Consider the following 10,822-nt stretch of genomic DNA (forward strand, 5'->3'; position numbering starts at 1 on the left):
AAGTTCCATCCTCACAGGAGAATGATGAATTTTGGAAATCAGTTGCGCGTCGTGGCCGTAAAGCAAACAGTATCTGTGATGACGAACAATTAGCGACCGGCGTTTTTTTAAGAATTACTCTCAGATGTGATTAAGGCGAATGGCGCAGATAAAGCATTTGCCAAAGCGGTACAGCATAAAGTGGGACGAGGGAGTCTGAATTACATTTTATAGATGTATTTCTCACATATCTCAGAGCCTCTCGCGGTCGTCGTCGTCGTCGACGTCGTCGTCGTCGTCGCCGCCGCCGCTTCTGCAGAAGTAGCAAATGGCCATCGTAGCAAATGCGGCGAGGGACGCCCTGCCTTCGATTCCGAATGCACAAAGTGTGTGGTCTTGTTTCTCAGTCTATATTTGGTCGGTCTCGTAAGAGGTTGAATGTAACGAATGGGTGGGAAAGAGCAAGGGGCAGCGGCTGTGTAGAACGAAAACACAAATCCTCCGGGGTGTGAGCGTTTCGAGATGAGTCGTATACATGTTATAGTTTGTCGTCAGTGACCGTGTGGCCTAATGGATAAGCCTCGGACTTCGGAACTGAAGATTACAGGTTCGAGTGCTGTCACGCTCGTGTTTTTCCAGTTCTGAAAAAGAAACATACCGTTTTAATGTAGCAATTAAGCAGTACGAAACCGTCTGAATGTTGCTGTTGACCATTTTTTGCTTGGAGATGCTCTTGAGCTTGAAACACACACAACAAGACCGGTGTTAACTAGCAAAATAGTCGGCAGAGTGCCGACACCGCGAGTTTTGACTGGCACTTGCACATCTAAAACAACGTCGGAAAGTAACTCGTTCGGATTTTGAGTCACATGAAGTATGTGTGTTAACTTTGACGCCACTAGCTCTGCATGTTGTCATGCAATTTCTTAACCTCTCAGAAATGATTATGACATAAAAGTGAAGTATGTGACGAGTGTGACGTTAGAAAAACATTAGGGAGCATGGAGTGATTCTGTATGGAACCACCCAACCCAAACGAGTACTGTGTGACGTGCTACCCGGCATGTGTACAACGAGGTAGCCGGCTAGCTCAGTCGGTAGAGCGTCAGACTCTTAATCCCAGGGTCGTGGGTTCGAGCCACATGCTGGGCGGAACGGAATTTGGTTCCGCTGCAGCTGTAAATTACCGTTTTTCTGATTAACGAGATGTAATGGAAATAGCAACTATAAACTTTGCCTACGTCTCTGTCAGTCGCAAGGAAACTGTATTTAAAGGTGAAGGTGATTTTGTAGACACGTGTGAAAGACATGTTCTGAAATGCAAGTGTTGTTGTTTGGAGAGCACATCGGTTACGTGTCAGATGTGTAGCCAAGCAGTAATGGGTCGCCATAGCTGCAAATATTAGCCGGTAATATGAAGTGTTGTCAGCTGATGTCTGATGATGCAGACGACCATAAGGACGAAGTACCCAAGAGTACCGCTAGGCCGCGCCTCTTTAGCTCAGTGGTAGAGTACTGCTCTAATAAACCAGGTGTCGTAAGTTCCATCCTCACAGGAGAATGATGAATTTTGGAAATCAGTTGCGCGTCGTGGCCGTATAGCAAACAGTATCTGTGATGACGAACAATTAGCGACCGGCGTTTTTTTAAGAATTACTCTCAGATATGATTAAGGCGAATGGCGCAGATAAAGCATTTGCCAAAGCGGTACAGCATAAAGTGGGACGAGGCAGTCTGAATTACATTTTATAGATGTATTTCTCACATATCTCAGAGCCTCTCGCGGTCGTCGTCGTCGTCGGCGTCGTCGTCGTCGCCGCCGCCGCTTCTGCAGAAGTAGCAAATGGCCATCGTAGCAAATGCGGCGAGGGACGCCCTGCCTTCGATTCCGAATGCACAAAGTGTGTGGTCTTGTTTCTCAGTCTATATTTGGTCGGTCTCGTAAGAGGATGAATGTAACGAATGGGTGGGAAAGAGCAAGGGGCAGCGGCTGTGTAGAACGAAAACACAAATCCTCCGGGGTGTGAGCGTTTCGAGATGAGTCGTATACATGTTATAGTTGGTCGTCAGTGACCGTGTGGCCTAATGGATAAGCCTCGGACTTCGGATCTGAAGATTACAGTTTCGAATGCCGTCACGCTCTTGTTTTTCCAGTTCTGAAAAGGAGACATACCGTTTTAATGTAGCAATTAAGCAGTACGAAACCGCCTGAATGTTGCTGTTGACCATTCTTTGCTTGGAGATGCTCTTGAGCTTGAAACAAACACTACAAGACCGGTGTTAACTAGCAAAATGGTCGGCAGAGTGCCGACACCGCGAGTTTTGACTGGCACTTGCACATCTAAAACAACGTCGGAAAGTAACTCGTTCGGCTTTTGAATCACATCAAGTATGTGTGTTAATTTTGACGCCACTAGCTCTGCATGTTGTCATGCAATTCCTTTACCTCTCAGAAATGATTATGAAATAAAAGTGAAGTAGGTGACGAGTGTGACGTTAGGAAAACATTAGGCAGCATGGAGAGATTCTGTATGGGACCACCCAACCCAAACGAGTACTGTGTGACGTGCTACCCGGCATGTATACACCGATTTAGCCGGCTATCTCAGTCGGTAGAGCGTCAGACTTTTAATCCCAGGGTCGTGGGTTCGAGCCACACGCTGGGCGGAACGGAATTTTGTTCCGCTGCAGATGTAAATTACCGTTTTTCTGATTAGCGAGATGTAATGGAAATAGCAACTTTAAACTTTGCCTACGACTCTGTCAGTCGCAAGGAAACTGTATTTGAAGGTGAAGGTGATTTTGTAGACACGTGTGAAAGACATGTTCTGAAATGCAAGTGTTGTTGTTTGGAGAGCACATCGGTTACGTGTCAGATGTGTAGCCAAGCAGCAATGGGTCGCCATAGCTGCAAATATTATCCGGTAATATGAAGTGTTGTCAGCTGAAGTCTGATGATGCAGACGACCATAAGGACGAAGTACCCAAGATTACCACTAGGCCGCGCCTCTTTAGCTCAGTGGTAGAGTACTGCTCTAATAAACCAGGTGTCGTAAGTTCCATTCTCACAGGAGAATGATGAATTTTGGAAATCAGTTGCACGTCGTGGCCGTATAGCAAACAGTATCTGTGATGACGAAAAATTATCGACCGGCGTTTTTTTAAGAATTACTCTCAGATGTGATTAAGGCGAATGGCGCAGATAAAGAATTTCCCAAAGCGGTACAGCATAAAGTGGGACGAGGCAGTCTGAATTACATTTTATAGATGTATTTCTCACATATCTCAGAGCCTCTCGCGGTCGTCGTCGTCGTCGTCGACGTCGTCGTCGTCGCCGCCGCCGCTTCTGCGGAAGTAGCAAATGGCCATCGTAGCAAATGCGGCGAGGGACGCCCTGCCTTCGATTCCAAATGCACAAAGTGTGTGGTCTTGTTTCTCAGTCTATATTTGGTCGGTCTCGTAAGAAGTTGAATGTAACGAATGGGTGGGAAAGAGCAAGGGGCAGCGGCTGTGTAGAACGAAAACACAAATCCTCCGGGGTGTGAGCGTTTCGAGATAAGTCGTATACATGTTATAGTTGGTCGTCAGTGACCGTGTGGCCTAATGGATAAGCCTCGGACTTCGGATCTGAAGATTACAGGTTCGAGTGCTGTCACGCTCGTGTTTTTCCAGTTCTGAAAAAGAAACATACCGTTTTAATGTAGCAATTAAGAAGTATGAAACCGTCTGAATGTTGCTGTTGACCATTTTTTGCTTGGAAATGCTCTTGAGCTTGAAACACACACAACAAGACCGGTGGTAACTAGCGAAATGGTCGGCAGAGTGCCGACACCGCGAGTTTTGACTGGCACTTGCACATCTAAAACAACGTCGGAAAGTAACTCGTTCGGCTTTTGAGTCACATGAAGTATGTGTGTTAACTTTGATGCCACTAGCTCCGCATGTTGTCATGCAATTTCTTTACCTCTCAGAAATTATTATGACATAAAAGAGAAGTACGTGACGAGTGTGACGTTAGAAAAACATTAGGGAGCATTGAGAGATTCTGTATGGGACCACCCAACCCAAACGAGTACTGTGTGACGTGCTACCCGACATGCATACAACGAGGAAGCTGGCTAGCTCAGTCGGTAGAGCGTCAGACTCTTAATCCCAGGGTCGTGGGTTCGAGCCACACGCTGGGCGGAACGGAATTTTGTTCCGCTGCAGATGTAAATTACCGTTTTTCTGATTAACGAGATGTAATGGAAATAGCAACTTTAAACTTTGCCTACGTCTCTGTCAGTCGCAAGGAAACTGTATTTGAAGGTGAAGGTGATTTTGTAGACACGTGTGAAAGACATGTTCTGAAATGCAAGTGTTGTTGTTTGGAGAGCACATCGGTTACGTGTCAGATGTGTAGCCAAGCAGCTATGGGTCGCAATAGCTGCAAATATTAGCCAGTAATATGAAGTGTTGTCAGCTGAAGTCTGATGATGCAGACGACCATAAGGACGAAGTACCCAAGAGTACCGCTAGGCCGCGCCTCTTTAGCTCAGTGGTAGAGTACTGCTCTAATAAATCAGGTGTCGTAAGTTCCATCCTCACAGAAGAATGATGAATTTTGGAAATCAGTTGCGCGACGTGGCCGTATAGCAAACAGTATCTGTGATGACGAACAATTAGCGACCGGCGTTTTTTTAAGAATTACTCTCAGATATGATTAAGGCGAATGGCGCAGATAAAGAATTTGCCAAAGCGGTACAGCATAAAGTAGGACGAGGCAGTCTGAATTACATTTTATAGATGTATTTCTCACATATCTCAGAGCCTCTCGCGGTCGTCGTCGTCGTCGTCGACGTCGTCGTCGTCGTCGTCGTCGCCGCCGCCGCTTCTGCAGAAGTAGCAAATGGCCATCGTAGCAAATGCGGCGAGGAACGCCCTGCCTTCGATTCCGAATGCACAAAGTGTGTGGTCTTGTTTCTCAGTCTATATTTGGTCGGTCTCGTAAGAGGTTGAATGTAACGATTGGGTGGGAAAGAGCAAGGGGCAGCGGCTGTGTAGAACGAAAACACAAATCCTCCGGGGTGTGAGCGTTTCGAGATGAGTCGTATACATGTTATAGTTGGTCGTCAGTGACCGTGTGGCCTAATGGATAAGCCTCGGACTTCGGATCTGAAGATTGCAGGTTCGAATGCTGTCACGGTCGTGTTTTTCCAGTTCTGAGAAAGAAACATACCGTTTTAATGTAGCAATTAAGCAGTACGAAACCGTCTGAATGTTGCTGTAGACCATTTTTTGCTTGGAGATGCTCTTGAGCTTGAAACACACACAACAAGACCGGTGGTAACTAGCGAAATGGTCGGCAGAGTGCCGACACCGCGAGTTTTGACTGGCACTTGCACATCTAAAACAACGTCGGAAAGTAACTCGTTCGGCTTTTGAGTCACATGAAGTATGTGTGTTAACTTTGACGCCACTAGCTCTGCATGTTGTCATGCAATTTCTTTACCTCTCAGAAATTATTATGACATAAAAGTGAAGTACGTGACGAGTGTGACGTTAGAAAAACATTAGGGAGCATGGAGAGATTCTGTATGGGACCACCCGACCCAAACGAGTACTGTGTGACATGCTACCCGGCATGTATACACCGACGTAGCCGGCTATCTCAGTCGGTAGAGCGTCAGACTCTTAATCTCAGGGTCGTGGGTTCGAGCCACACGCTGGGCGGAACGGAATTTTGTTCCACTGCACATGTAAATTACCGTTTTTCTGATTAACGAGATGTAATGGAAATAGCAACTTTAAACTTTGCCTACGTCTCTGTCAGTCGCAAGGAAACTGTAATTGAAGGTGAAGGTGATTTTGTAGACATGTGTGAAAGACATGTTCTGAAATGCAAGTGTTGTTGTTTGGAGAGCACATCGGTTACGTGTCAGATGTGTAGCCAAGCAGCAATGGGTCGCCATAGCTGCAAATATTAGCCGGTAATATGAAGTGTTGTCAGCTGAAGTCTGTTGATAGAGACGACCATAAGGACGAAGTACCCAAGAGTACCGCTAGGCCGCGCCTCTTTTGCTCAGTGGTAGAGTACTGCTCTAATAAACCAGGTGTCGTAAGTTCCATCCTCACAGGAGAATGATGAATTTTGGAAATCAGTTGCGCGTCGTGGCCGTATAGCAAACAGTATCTGTGATGACGAACAATTAGCGACCGGCGTTTTTTTAAGAATTACTCTCAGATGTGATTAAGGCGAATGGCGCAGATAAAGAATTTGCCAAAGCGGTACAGCATAAACTGGGACGAGGCAGTCTGAATTACATTTTATAGATGTATTTCTCACATATCTCAGAGCCTCTCGCGGTCGTCGTCGCCGCCGCAGCCGCTTCTGCAGAAGTAGCAAATGGCCATCGTAGCAAATGCGGCGAGGGACGTCCTGCCTTCGATTCCGAATGCACAAAGTGTGTGGTCTTGTTTCTCAGACTATATTTGGTCGCTCTCGTAAGAAGTTGAATGTAACGAATGGGTGGGAAAGATCAAGGGGCAGCGGCTGTGTAGAACGAAAACACAAATCCTCCGGGGTGTGAGCGTTTCGAGATGAGTCGTATACATGTTATAGTTGGTCGTCAGTGACCGTGTGGCCTAATGGATAAGCCTCGGACTTTGGATCTGAAGATTACAGGTTCGAATGCTGTGACGCTCGTGTTTTTCCAGTTCTGAAAAAGAAACATACCGTTTTAATGTAGCAATTAAGCAATACGAAACCGTCTGAATGTTGCTGTTGACCATTTTTTGCTTGGAGATGCTCTTGAGCTTGAAACACACTCAACAAGACCGGTGTTAACTAGCGAAATGGTCGGCAGAGTGCCGACACCGCGAGTTTTGACTGGCACTTGCACATCTAAAACAACGTCGGAAAGTAACTCGTTCGGCTTTTGAGTCACATGAAGTATGTGTGCTAACTTTGACGCCACTAGCTCTGCATGTTGTCATGCAATTTCTTTACCTCTCAGAAATGATTATGACATAAAAGAGAAGTACGTGACAAGTGTGACGTTAGAAAAACATTAGGGAGCATGGAGAGATTCTGTATGGGACCACCCAACCCAAACGAGTAAAATGTGACGTGCTATCCGGCAGGTATTCACCGAGGTAGCCGGCTATCTCAGTCGGTAGAGCGTCAGACTTTTAATCCCAGGGTCGTGGGTTCGAGCCACAAGCTGGGCGGAACGGAATTTTGTTCCGCTGCAGATGTAAATTACCGTTTTTCTGATTAACGAGATGTAATGGAAACAGCAACTTTAAACTTTGCCTACGTCTCTGTCAGTCGCAAGGAAACTGTATTTGAAGGTGAAGGTGATTTTGTAGACACGTGTGAAAGACATGTTCTGAAATGCAAGTGTTGTTGTTTGGAGAGCACATCGGTTACGTGCCAGATGGTTAGCCAAGCAGCAATGGGTCGCCATAGCTGCAAATATTAGCCTGTAATATGAAGTGTTGTCAGCTGAAGTCTGATGATGCAGACGACCATAAGGACGAGGTACCCAAGAGTACCGCTAGGCCGCGCCTCTGTAGCTCAGTGGTAGACTACTGCTGTAATAAACCAGGTGTCGTAAATTCCATCCTCACAGGAGAGTGAAGAATTTCGGAAATCAGTTGCGCGTCGTGGCCGTATAGCAAACAGTATCTGTGATGACGAACAATTAGCGACCGGCGTTTTTTTAAGAATTACTCTCAGATGTGATTAAGGCGAATGGCGCTGATAAAGAATTTGCCAAAGCGGTACAGCATAAAGTGGGAAGAGGTAGTCTGAATTACATTTTATAGATGTATTTCTCACATATCTCAGCGCCTCTCGAGGTCGTCGCCGTCGTCGTCGCCGTCGCCGCTTCTGCAGAAGTAGCAAATGGCCATCGTAGCAAATGCGGCGAGGGACGCCCTGCCTTCGATTCCGAATGCACAAAGTGTGTGGTCTCGTTTCTGAGTCTATATTTGGTCGGGCTCGAAAGAGGTTGAATGTAACGAATGGGTGGGAAAGAGCAAGGGGCAGCGGCTGTGTAGAACGAAAACACAAATCCTCAGGGGTGTGAGCGTTTCGAGATGAGTCGTATACATGTTATAGTTGATCGTCAGTGACCGTGTGGCCTAATGGATAAATCTCGGACTTCGGATCTGAAGATTATAGGTTCGAATGCTGTCACGCTCGTTTTTTTCCAGTTCTGAAAAAGAAACATACCGTTTTAATGTAGCAATTGAGCAGTACGAAACCGTCTGAATGTTGCTGTTGACCATTTTTTGCTTCGAAATGCTCTTGAGCTTGAAACACACACAACAAGACCGGTGTTAACTAGCGAAATGGTCGGCAGAGTGCCGACACCGCGAGTTTTGACTGGCACTTGCACATCTAAAACAACGTCGGAAAGTAACTCGTTCGGCTTTTGAGTCACATAAAGTATGTGTGTTAATTTTGACGCCACTAGCTCTGCATGCTGTCATGCAATTTCTTTACCTCTCAGAAATGATTATGACATAAAAGTGAAGTACGTGACGAGTGTGACGTTAGAAAACATTAGGCAGCATGGAGAGATTCTGTATGGGACCACCCAACCCAAACGAGTACTGTGTGACGTGCTATCCGCAGGTATTCACCGAGGTAGCCGGCTAGCTCAGTCGGTAGAGCGTCAGACTCTTAATCCTAGGGTCGTGTGTTCGAGCCACACGCTGGGCGGAACGGAATTTTGTTCCGCTGCAGATGTAAATTACCGTTTTTCTGATTAAGGAGATGTAATGGAAATAGCAACTTTAAATTTTGCCTGCGTCTCTGTCAGTCACAAGGAAACTGTATTTGAATGTGAAGGTGATTTTGTAGACATGTGTGGAAGACATGTTCTGAAATGCAAGTGTTGTTGTTTGGAGAGCACATCGGTTACGTGTCAGATGTGTAGCCAAGCAGTAATGGGTCGCCATAGCTGCAAATATTAGCCGGTAATATGAAGTGTTGTCAGCTGAAGTCTGATGATGCAGACGACCGTAAGGACGAAGTACCTAAGAGTACCGCTAGGCCGCGCCTCTTTAGCTCAGTGGTAGAGCACTGCTCTAATAAACCAGGCATCGGACGTTCCATCCACACAGGAGAAAGATGAATTTTGGAAATCAGTTGCGCGTCGTGGCCGTATAGCAAACAGTATCTGTGATGACGAACAATTAGCGACAGGCGTTTTTTTTAAGAATTACTCTCAGATGTGATTAAGGCGAATGGCGCAGAGAAAGCATTTGCCAAAGCGGTACAGCATACAAACTTAGTAAGGCCAACCATTTTGCCTCCTACCTCACCGATGTCTTTACCATCCCTGACGATCCCCAGTTCGATTATTCCCTCTTCCCCGATGTCCGCGATCGAACTGACACCTCTATCCCTCCACTAGCTCCTGGCTTCCAGTACTTGGACAACATTACACACACTGAACTCAATAACCCTATAGCTACTCAAGACATCATCGATATACTCCGCACCAAACGCAACACTGCTCCTGGTCACGACCGTGTTACTTACCGTCACCTCCGTGAAGCTCCCGCCCCCTTCCTCTCCACCCTGGCCAGGCTGTACAATGTGGTCTTGTCCACCGGCTTCTACTCCGACCTGTGGAAAACCTCCCGGATCCTGATGTTCCTCAAACCCGATAAACCACCTTCCGCTGTCTCCTCCTACCGTCCTATAAGTCTTACCTCGGTCTTCAGCAAGGTCCTGGAATCCATTCTAACCCGCCGCATCCACCAGCATCTCCACCGGCACCGCTTCCTTCCCTCCACCCAATGTGGCTTTCGATCATCCTTCTCTGCCGATGACCTTCTCCTTCACCTCACTCACCCCCTCTCCGAACAACTCAACTCCCGTCGCTCCGCCATATTCCTCTCCCTTGACCTTGAACGCGCCTATGACCGTGTGTGGCATTCTGGTCTCCTCTTCAAGCTCCAAACCTTTGCTCTTCCTATTAACTACGTCCGTCTGATCGCCTCCTTCATTTCCCACCGCCCTTCCTATGTCACTATCCACAACACTGATTCCTACACCTTCTACCCCTCTGCCGGTGTGCCCCAAGGTTCCGTCCTTTCCCCTCTTCTTTACCTTCTTTATACGGCGGACTTGCCTCCACCTGCACCCCCCTTCACCTTCTCCAATACGCCGATGACACCGCCTTCCTTGCCCTTGCCCCCACCCTGCAACGCTCCCAACACCTTCTCCAATCCCATCATGACCGGTTCACCTCTTGGTGTAACCAGTGGTTGCTCAAGGTCAATCCTTCCAAGACCCAGGCAATCATCGTAGGCAAAACCACCCCTTCCTTCCGTCTCCTTGATTTCTATCTTACCATTTATGGCCGTCCTATTAACCTCACACCCACCCTCAAGTACCTTGGCGTCACCCTTGACCGTCGCCTCTCCTGGACCCCTCATCTCCGGACAATCCAAGCCAAGGCACGCTCCCGACTCCACCTCCTGAAGCTCCTTTCTGGCCGCACATGGGGTCTGGACCCCTCCACCGTCCTCCACACCTATAAATCTCTCATCCGCCCTATCCTCTGTTATGCCCATCCCGCCTGGATCTCTGCCCCGCCTACATTTTACAAATCCCTTCAAATCCTTGAACGGCATGCACTCCGCCTCGCCTATCGCATCCGCCTCCCTTCCCCCACGCGGCTCCTCTATGACCTCATCCCCTTCCCACACCTCCTCCTCTTCCTCCAACGGATACGGATCCTCTACACCTCCCGCAAGCTTGATCCTCCCCACCCGCTTGTCTCTTCCATCCTCTCCCACCCCAACCCACTGCCGCGCCAGTACTCCTGTATCCCACCTGCTC

General features: G+C 47.6%; 1 non-coding gene across 1 annotated transcript; it reads left to right on the forward strand.

The window, feature by feature from the left end:
• The first annotated feature begins 8,616 nt into the window (after nt 1-8,616).
• Nucleotides 8,617-8,689, forward strand: Trnak-cuu (transfer RNA lysine (anticodon CUU)). The gene has a single exon. It is a non-coding gene; the product is annotated as a tRNA-Lys (tRNA).
• The last annotated feature ends 2,133 nt before the right edge of the window (nt 8,690-10,822 follow it).

This window comes from Schistocerca gregaria, chromosome 7 (genome assembly GCF_023897955.1).
Source record: "Schistocerca gregaria isolate iqSchGreg1 chromosome 7, iqSchGreg1.2, whole genome shotgun sequence".
NCBI classification, from domain to species: domain Eukaryota; kingdom Metazoa; phylum Arthropoda; class Insecta; order Orthoptera; family Acrididae; genus Schistocerca; species Schistocerca gregaria.